A 9,957-nucleotide genomic window follows, 5' to 3' on the forward strand; every position below is an offset into this window, starting at 1 on the left:
AGAGAGACTATTTACAAGGGCCTGGAGTGACAGGACAAGGGGGAACAGCTTCAAACTGACAAAGAGTAGGTTTAGATCAGATATTAGGAAAAATTCTTTCCTGTGAGGGTGATGAGGCACTGGCACAGGTTGCCCAGAGAAGCTGTGGATGTCCCATCCCTGGAAGTGTTCAGGGCCAGGAGCTTTGAGCAACCTGGTCCAGTGGAAGGCGTCCCTGCCCATGGCAGTGGGGTTGGAATGAGGTGATCTTTGAGGTCCCTTCCAGCCCAGGCCCTTCTATGATTCTGTGATAATGTTGTACACATATAAAAAACACAAATGGAGATGAAGCTATGATGCAGGCAATATATGTTTCCCTTTCACCAGTTTTTCACATTTCAGCCTCAATTTTTCACACCATGTGACATTTTTATTTAATTCCCAATTCCCTGAATGTACATGACATTGATTTTTCTTTTAGCTAAAGGGCAGGCTCACAAATCCCTGTTAAGAGCGTGAGTGCACTGCACTGGTTGAAAAACAGGCATGCAAGAAAAAAAGATTTGAAACTGTTGAAGGTACCTAGATGGGCATTTTCCCACAAAGATCTACACAGTGGCTTTAAATGTTAGTTCTGAGAGAATTTCCTCCCTGGCAGTTACCCAGAGAGCTTACTCTTGGGAAGAGCTGGTACTTTTGGAAGCACTATGGGAGAAATTCACATTTATGCACCCCTTACATTACACTGGAGATGATGGTGTGGCTCATTAGTCATCCTCTGGTCTTTTATGTTTTAGCATGTATCCATGCCATGAAAGTTCTGCACACAATGTTTCAATATGCTCAGAAAAAACACACTATGGGGGGTTTGCAGCAACACTTGCATTTCTGTCACCCGTGCCCCACTCTGCAGTGGATGGATCACCTTAATGCCTAGTGATTTCTCTAAGCTTTCTGCTTCATGGTGCTCAGCACCTTGTGTGAGGATTAAATTCTGAGAGCACAGCAGGTGTGTCCCTAAGTTTAGCTGCTCTATTTATAGTGTTTTCCTGTAAGCATAACACTACAATTGTCACTCATACTGTCCTCCTCCAATTCTGCATGGCACCAGGCTGGGGACGCAATAAACATCCTTTTACGAATATGGCCTTCTTGGAGAAATGAAAATTAATTGCCTAAACAGCATCACATGTCATTAAACAGAAAGCTTATTATGAGGGAATTTAAAGTAAATGGTCATCAGGAAACTCTGAGCTGAATTTTAATAAAGAAATAAATTTTATATGTCAATTTCTACTTTACAGTGATAAATTTACTTCAAATTGCCCGTGAAAATGATGTACAAATTCATATAGACATTTTATGTACAATATAGTGAATAAAAATAAGAGCACAGGAGAAGTGATTATTACATTTCAAAATTGGTCATTAATTTCCACTTAACTGCCCTGTTAATTGGTAGCATAAGTTACAAGAGTAGACAGACCAATGGAATCATTTATTTTGTTCTGAAGCTGCTGAAGTGCAGACTGTGGTAAACAGTTTTGGGGGAAAGAACTGCAGCAAGAGACAAGAACATCCAAATCTTATTTCAATTAATGTTCTATGTACAGGAAATGTTAACAGTGGTGTGGTTAGTGATACCTATTTGCTAAAGAAATTCCTGTGGGCCCCTGGAAGTGGCTTAGTTGTTGCACACTGTGCTTTAGTTCTGCAGCTGACACAGGTGACAGAGGCAAAGTCGGCAGAAAACAGCAGAGGTCAAAACAGGAAATCATCTGTGCACAGACCATGTCCTTGCCCTTTGAGGAACCTTTACAACACCTCAGCAGTGTGAAAAAACATCAGTAAAACTGGAAATGGGCTTTGTTTTTTCAAATAATTTTCTGCTTAAGGACAGTGATAGTCTATTGGTTCAGATAAGGTGACATTTTGAAGACTTTCTTCGCAGCAGCGGTGCAGAAATGTAATCTGCTGGTTTAGATAAAAACCTAGATTTTGGAGCACCACTTTATAAGAGGGAATTAAGATCGCAAATAATCTTACTGCAGCTAAATTAAAGAAAATGCACGGCTCTGACTTTTAAAACAGAAGCCCACTCCATTTTTTTTCCCTGTAGTGGTGACATAACATTTACATTTCCACAGATAATGAACTAGATCTTTCAGTTGACCAGCCCCACAGGGGACTCATTCCCAAATCTAAAGTATTATTTTTCTTTCCATCTGCTCCACATGGAGCTTGAGGTAAGCTGTTCTTAATGCCTTATGAGAATCACCATTTCTTGAAAGCAAATGCACTTTTCATTTTCTTCTTTAAACACAAAAGATCTTATTACTATCTGTCATGGCTTCTTTGCTGCAGTTACCACTATCTCTTTTAATTGGTAATTCACTAGTTTTAGAGATGAGGTTTTTGAGCCCATAAAACTGCAGGGAGCTCACTCTTAGTCTAAATGGATCTTCTGAGGATGCGGGAAGACTCAACAATGTTACTCACATCTCACAAAAGGCCATGGAAACCTGTGTCTATTACTTTTAAACATTTTCACAGTCAACTGCTCCCTCCCATAACTATGTTTATTTCTTATTAGTCCTTAAATACATTCCAGTTGTTGTAGTGCTAGGTTTAGTTTAGCAGGCTGCAGCTTTCCTGAGAGCTCAGTGGAGCTGCTCAGGGCAGTGTGACCGTGTCGCCCTCCCGCAGTCCATTTCGGACGGCTCCGCGGTTTCACTCCGGCAGCTCGCAGCGCTACAACCAGTGACGGCGAAGGAGGCGAGAAGGGTCTCTCAAGAGGGTTTAAGAGGATCCTTTAATAGTTATATCTTATCCTGGCGACCCTCAGAGGCAGAGAGACCTCGTCATCCGGGTGCAGGGGGGTTTTGTCAGGGGCTCAGGGGCGGTCCATGGGCGGGGTTGGGGTACAGGAACCAATAGGGAGACCCTGAGGGAGTGGCCAGGGCTGGGGGCAGGGGAAAGCAGGAAGGTGGATATGGGATCAGAAAAGCAGTGGGTAAACAGATCAGCGCATCCAAGTAGGAAATGAAATAGATGCCAAGGAAACACGCAGCCTTTTTCTGCCAGGCATCTCTCCCAGAGCAGTTCCCTTGCCCTCATCTTCCTAAAGTGTTTGTCCAACTGCCTTAGTCTTTGCGAAGGATTAGCATAAAAATCCGTATTAAGGGCCAACAGATCTGTCTCTCAATTATGGAAATGGGATCAGTAGGATGCAGTTGCAATGCCCTCCTAATTCAAAGGTCTCTTCAAGGACTCAGCCTCTGGGGAGCATTTTGCCCATGGCTTTTCCATGGTGGTGCCTCCCTTTGGAACACCCACCTGGTAGTACCCGAGGTGCTGGACCATGAGGAGAGGGACTATTTACAAGGGCCTGGAGTGACAGGACAAGGGGAAATGTCTTCAAACTGACAGAGAGTAGGTTTAGATTAGATATGAAGAAGAAATTCTTCCCTGTGAGGGTGGTGAGACCCTGGCACAGGTTGTCCAGAGAAGCTGTGGCTGCTCCATCCTTGTGGGTTCAAGTGTTCAAGGTCAGGTTGGATGGGGCTCTGAGCAACCTGGTCTAGAGGAAGGTGTCTCTACCCATGGCAGTGGGGTTGTAACTAGCTGGTCTTTGAGGTCCCTTCCAACCCAGGCCATTTGATGATTCTGTTTCAAAGGGAAGATCCCACTGCCTGATGTGGAGCAGAAAGCAGCCAGTGAGTGCCATGGATCAGCCACAGAATGGCTAAACACAGCTCAGGCAATGGCATCTTGGCTGGTGTCTGGGTGTGAGAAAAGCCAGGCCCACTGGCAGTGGAAGTTATGGGGATTGGCACGCTGGGAGAGGAAGGTTGGCTGCTGTTCCCACTGACTCCTTAGAGCGTGATCATGCAATGCACATGCTCTCACATGCTGGAGAATTTTGCTGTGTTTCCAAACACCTCTAGGCACACCTGAGCCCCCACAGCCTTTTCTAGGCTGCAGTAGCCTGCCTGCAGTCCTAAAGCAATCCAGGGACAGCTCATGGCTTTTCCTGCTGTCTCTTCCCTGGTCATCCTGCATCTCTCTGGAATGTGGATCATTTGTCAGGCTCAGACATGACCCATGTGGTCTGGGTTATAAAGTAACGTGTGAAAAATTTGGAACATAGAATCACAGAATATGCTGAGTGGGAAGGGACCCTTAAGGGTCACCAAAGTCCAGCTCCTGGCCCTGCACAGAACAGCTCCAAGAATCCCACCATGTGCCTGAGAGTGTTGTCCAAACACTTCTTGAACTCAGTCAGGTTTGGTGCTGTGACCACTTCCCTGTGAGCTTGTTCTAGGGCCCAACCTCCCTTTGGGTGAAGAACCTTTTCCTGATATCCAACCTAATCCTCCGCTGACACAGCTTCAGGCCATTTCCTTGGGCCCTGTCACTGGGCACAGAGCAGAGATCAGTGTCTGCCCCTCCTTTTCTCCTTGTGAGAAAGCTGCAGACCCCAATGAGGTCTCCCCTCAATCTCCTCTTCTCCAGGCTGAACAAACCAAGAGACCTCAGCTGCTCCTTGTGTGGATCTAGGAAGGTACTTGAGTGGGGCCCAGTAAGTTCTGCAGCTCCCAGAGGAAGTCTCTGATGTTTTGTGGCACCTCTGTGAAACCAGGGAGCAGCACCTGCAGGTGAAACAGGAGAGTGTGGCTGACTGGGAACCTGCAAACCCTAAATGTAAGGAAAACTGAGGAGAAGGGCTGCAGTGATTTCTGGCATTTCTATGCCTTATTTCCATGCCTCTGAGGCCTCTGTTAGACATTGTTTTCTCTTTTGTACTCAGACTGGCTTCCTACCTGTGCCAACATTTTAATTGCTTTTTTTTCCCCCACAGAAAGACACAAATGAAAGATATGTATAGAACTACGGTAAAGAAAAAAGACAACCCACAAAGGAAATTAACTACTTCCTTTTCTGCATCTTACCTTGGTTTCTACAGACAAAAGGTTACAGTGACTGTACTGCAGCGTAGTAGTTTGGTAAAAACTACTGCTAGTAACTGGTCACAGGAATTGTACGGATTTTGCAAGACCTCAGGATGAAGACTTGTCAGATTTCTTTAGTTTAAACTTGTCTTGGCCTGCCTGAAGCTTAGTCTACATGTATTTTAGGTGTAACAGCATGCTTTCCAATGACCAGGTGGCTATGCCCATGCTTTTTGTCCTTGTTTGTCTTTGTATGGTATGACTGCAATTTTACCTAGATAGTAGAACCATAGAATATCCTGAGTTGGAAGGGGCCAATCAGGATCACGAGTCCAACTGCTGGCCCTGCTCAGGACAGCCCAAGAATCCCACCATGTGCCTGAGAGCATTGTCCAAAACTCAAACATATTTTCATTTACAATATCAACTATATGGATTTAATTTTATGTAATCCCTTGCTGTTTTTTCCCTTAAGATCAAGGACTTTTAAATATAACGAGTCATTGACTTGTATGCTTTGATTTCAGTGACCTCATACTCATGCCATAATATTTGTTTAGGATTCATTTTTACAGAAGACTAATGATGGAGGGAGGACATTTCTTTAGGAAATCTGAAAGTACATTTCAGCAAGGATGCTAAAGAAATGAATATCCTTTGAAGTGCAGCTGAATGCCCCAATTACTGTAATTTTTGTAATTACTTTTTTTCTCTTTTGAAACTGAAGTATATTAATTGCAATTTCTCCTCACCGAAACAGTGGGAAGAGAAAAATTTCATACTGAGGTTACACCCTCCTCATACAGCCACAGCATGACCCTATAGCCTGAAAGTCTGAGGGCAGGATTTTCCTCTGGCATTGGAAATACCACTAGAAGTATTTGCAACCTTATGCCTGTGCAGGAATGAAAGTCACATATGAGGATATTTAAGTCTTAATGCTGATGAGAAGCCTTCTGCAGGACTGTAGAAGTGGTCCTTAATCTCCTACAAGGATAATGAGCTCTATCTATCTGATGAGTTCAACAGCAGCAGGCTTAGGCCCAGAGTCCCTTGGCAGAGAGAGATACTAAATTGATTTCTGTACTTATGTCAAATAGCCTTGTTTGATTCCAGTGGGGATAATTTTTCATTCAAGTAAAGATCTTGGCTCAAATGCAAATGTTCCTTCATAGGCATTTGATGAATGACAGCATAATGATCATACCCGGGCTGAGTTTGTTTATTGCTAATCATCTCACAGCAGATACTTTCTCCTCACAGAAGAATCGGCTCTGACTTGTTCTCATGCAAGGATGTCACCATTGCAAAAATGATGCAAATGCAAGCAGAGCTTGATCCAAACTATCCATAGAATTATTTTGTACTGTGCAGTACATTTGGAGCGTGCTGCTCTTGGGGTTGAGCATTGCTCACATGCTGTAGACGTAACTAAATTACGTCCCGGCCATTCAGGCACGTTATTTCTGCACCGCGCGTTACCTTGCAGCAAATTTCAGTTGATGGTAATTAGTCTGGGGAGAAATACAAGACCTCTGTAGAAAGGATTAACTATTGTATACCTGACAGCAAAAGCAAAGTGCTTTTTCTCTAGTATCAGACCTCATAAGATGGGCTATGTTACAGCATCCAGGAATGTGATAAAGCTGCATGCTAGGGGAGAACCTGTCTGTGCCCAGCTTGCTTAAAAGAGAATGATAAATGTCTTTTTTTAGATCCATTCCAATTCTCCTGGTAAAAATGCACTAAAGCTAAGAATATATTCATCAATATTTATAAAGAGAAGGAATACATTAGACTAGGAGAACTTATGGATCTGGAATTTTGGCCTTTTTTCCCTAGCTATATAAGTTCATTTAATAAAAGCTGGCTTCTTCTATGTGTAATTATTATTATATGTTACTATTTTTATTACTATTATGACTTCAAGCAAGTTAAAAGCTAGAAATAGAAATGTGCATCTGATTGTACAGTGCGGAGTAGTGCTACATATAACCTTGAAGGCACCTGGTCTGTCCCAGTAAAATCACAGTCCAGGGCTAGGATTTTAGGATTCCTCTGTGATGCATGAGAAGAATTAGATACCCAAGGTGATACCAATGCATGCAGAGCAGGAAACAGACAAAGAAAACACTGAAAAATGAGCAGGTCTGCTCTTATCTTGGCCTTAAACAATTTATTCTGTGTTTCATGGGTGTGATTCTGCCTTTTCCAGCTCTCTCCAAGGTCCCTACTTTATGAAGAGGAGACTATTATATAAAGTGCATGTAAGGAGGCAGATACATTAAGTTTCTTTTGTTTAGTAGCCCAATAGCATGTCACTGGCTCACCTTTAGTCTGGGGTGCTTATTTACACAATACTGCCAAACCTCAAGCAGTTGCAGGCCCAGGTGTGGCTTAGGTGCCCTTGGAACTAGGTGTCTTGGTACTTCAAAAGGCTATTGACTAGAGAATGTATATTTTATTTATACATAATATTTCCTTTAAGTGTCAACACATCTGCTTCTATCTGTTGAGCCACAGTTGATGTTCCAGTTTCTTCAGCATCTTCATCCTAAGTGTCAAGTCCTCGCTCTGCTGAATTGCAAAACTCCTTTGGTTTTAATAGAGCTGAGAGTTTATCTCTGAAGCAGAAAGAATGAGGACTAAAGAGTCAGAAAGAATGGCCATCAATTTGAGGAACAAGAATAAGAGCAGCAGTGAAGACAGACTAGGCCTTTTATTCTTTCAGAACAGCTAAATTATAAAATTTATCTCCATCTGTAAGTTAGCTCTATATATAGATCCATGGTCTTCATCATTTCTGCTTAAGCCATCCCAAGTTTTCTTCTGACTTCTAGTCGCATTGTCAAAATTAAAAAAAAAAGCAAATGAAAAATTGAAAATAAAAATATGAAGAATTACAGCAAAATTGATCAAGATGCTTAATTATTTAATGACAATTTTTTCAGGGAGGGAAAGAATAGGTCAGATGTTTCACACTGCACAACAAATGGGTGTACTAGTTTGAAAACAAACCAGTGGTAGGCACCAAGTCAGAATAACAATTTAATAGGGAAATCAAAAAGATAAAGGCAGAAAACACTGGGTTAAACTGACAGAGTCAGGATACAACCTGACACCCTGTTAGTCAGGGTGGCAGTAGCAGTCCAAGAAGATGGTGGCTGGCGTAAGATGGATGTGGTTCTGTCAAAGCAGTGATCCTGTAGAAAGGGCCTGCTCTTCCTCGGAAGGTCCAGTGGTGGCTGTGTAGCTCCTGTCCTCTGGGAATCCAGTGGAAAGGTTGTCTCTGGTGTTCAGAATCTCAGATTATATCCACGATGGGATGCTTGGTTCCTCCCTCTGGGTGGAGCATCTCACAATGGGGTAATGAGTCATGAGGCCAAGTGTTGATGAGGCTCATTAACAGAAGATAGTCCGGAGGGAGTTATCTCTGAGTCATGCGGCAGGACAATGATGGGCAACTAACAGCAAGATAGTCTGGGGGGAGGAGGCAAGGAAACACTGCCCCACCTGATTGCAACAGCTCATGAGGATGGTAATAGAATACACTGCAACCCAGGACAATGGGAGAAGGCTGGACAAAAGCATAATGTATAATAAAGAACGGCATATAGGATATACAAAGCATATAGAAACTTCCCCTCCCCTAAAATAAATCATGATGGTTTAAAATTAGCAAGCAGATCACACACATAGAGAGCATTATATGGAACTTCTTGCCAAAAGATACCGTAGTGTGCAGACATTTATGCAACTTACTTAAAAACAGGAGAACAAAATGAACCACAAGTTACATTAAAGGAGATTAAAACAACCGGCAAACCTCAAACTCCTTCTGTGTCTGGGACATATGGACCCATACAGTTAGCCCCTCATGCTCAAGTGGTCAGGAGACGCCCTTGCTGGAGAGATTCCTGGTGACTGTCCACCACAGAGACTCCTCCAAGGCCACCAATGCCAGGTAGTGCCAGGGACAGGCTGTGTGACCAGACACACAGACCGTGTTTGATGTGCTGTGGCAGCTCCTGCACACTTGGAGCCAAGTACTGACACTGTGACGTGAAAGGCCCGTGGGGACTTGAGTTGGCTGTTTTGACAAAAGTACCAGCTTTTAGATATGTCAGAGTGTGCGTCTGAGAGCTGGACAAACAAGGTGTGACATCCTTGAGGGCTCATTAAAAGGGCTTAGCACTTTCTGAGTTAAGCTTTTTGTACTTCCCACTGACAATGCAGCCTCAAATGCTGCTGTCTAAACTAAGAAATATCGATCCAAGCACAGCAAATATGTGTTCTCGTTATTACTGCTCTGTCCAGCTCTGTGGCTCACACGTGTGCATGCACAAACGCTCGGCTAGCTTCAGTATAAAGTCGGTGACAAAACAGATGGGAAGGGTCTTTGCGTGGCATTCCACAGGAGCAGTTTATTGCTTCCCCACTGTGAAAGGGTCCAGAGGCAAAAGCGAGAACAATGCTGAACTCAGGGGTTTTATCCAGGGGCAGGAAAAAGGCAGGACTAGGGAAGGGGGACCCAGTGGGGAAGCTCTGGGGGAGTGATGAGGGGTAGAGGCTAACAGCCAACCGGGGAATCCAAACTGGGATAGATTAACATAACAGAACAAGCATCCTGGGAGAAGCCTTTCTGGTCACCCTAACATAAAGTGGTTCTTGTGGTACTGGGGACTTGTCTTACTGAGAACTCTCTGTCGTTTGTAACGTAGGTTCTCTGGCCACCACACTTGTTGCTTGGTGGCGATTCGGGGATCCAGGCTGTCGTTACCAATCAGAAAAAACCCCACATGTCCTGCTGTTTTTCTTCCAGTGTACAGACAAACTTGTCAAAAAACATGTTATGTATTTGTTTGGGTATAGAACGATAGAAAAAAGAAATCTAACGCTACACAGTTATTACAGCTGGTGGAGGGGGTCAGCGGCTCTGACCCAGGAAGAGATGACCAGTCCGGGGAGATGGTCCCGAAAGGAATCGCCTTCCCGACGCCCGGTGTCTTCCCTCCGGCGCTCGCCG

The sequence above is a fragment of the Corvus brachyrhynchos genome, unplaced genomic scaffold (genome assembly GCF_000691975.1).
Source record: "Corvus brachyrhynchos isolate BGI_N302 unplaced genomic scaffold, ASM69197v1 scaffold152, whole genome shotgun sequence".
Lineage (NCBI taxonomy): Eukaryota > Metazoa > Chordata > Aves > Passeriformes > Corvidae > Corvus > Corvus brachyrhynchos.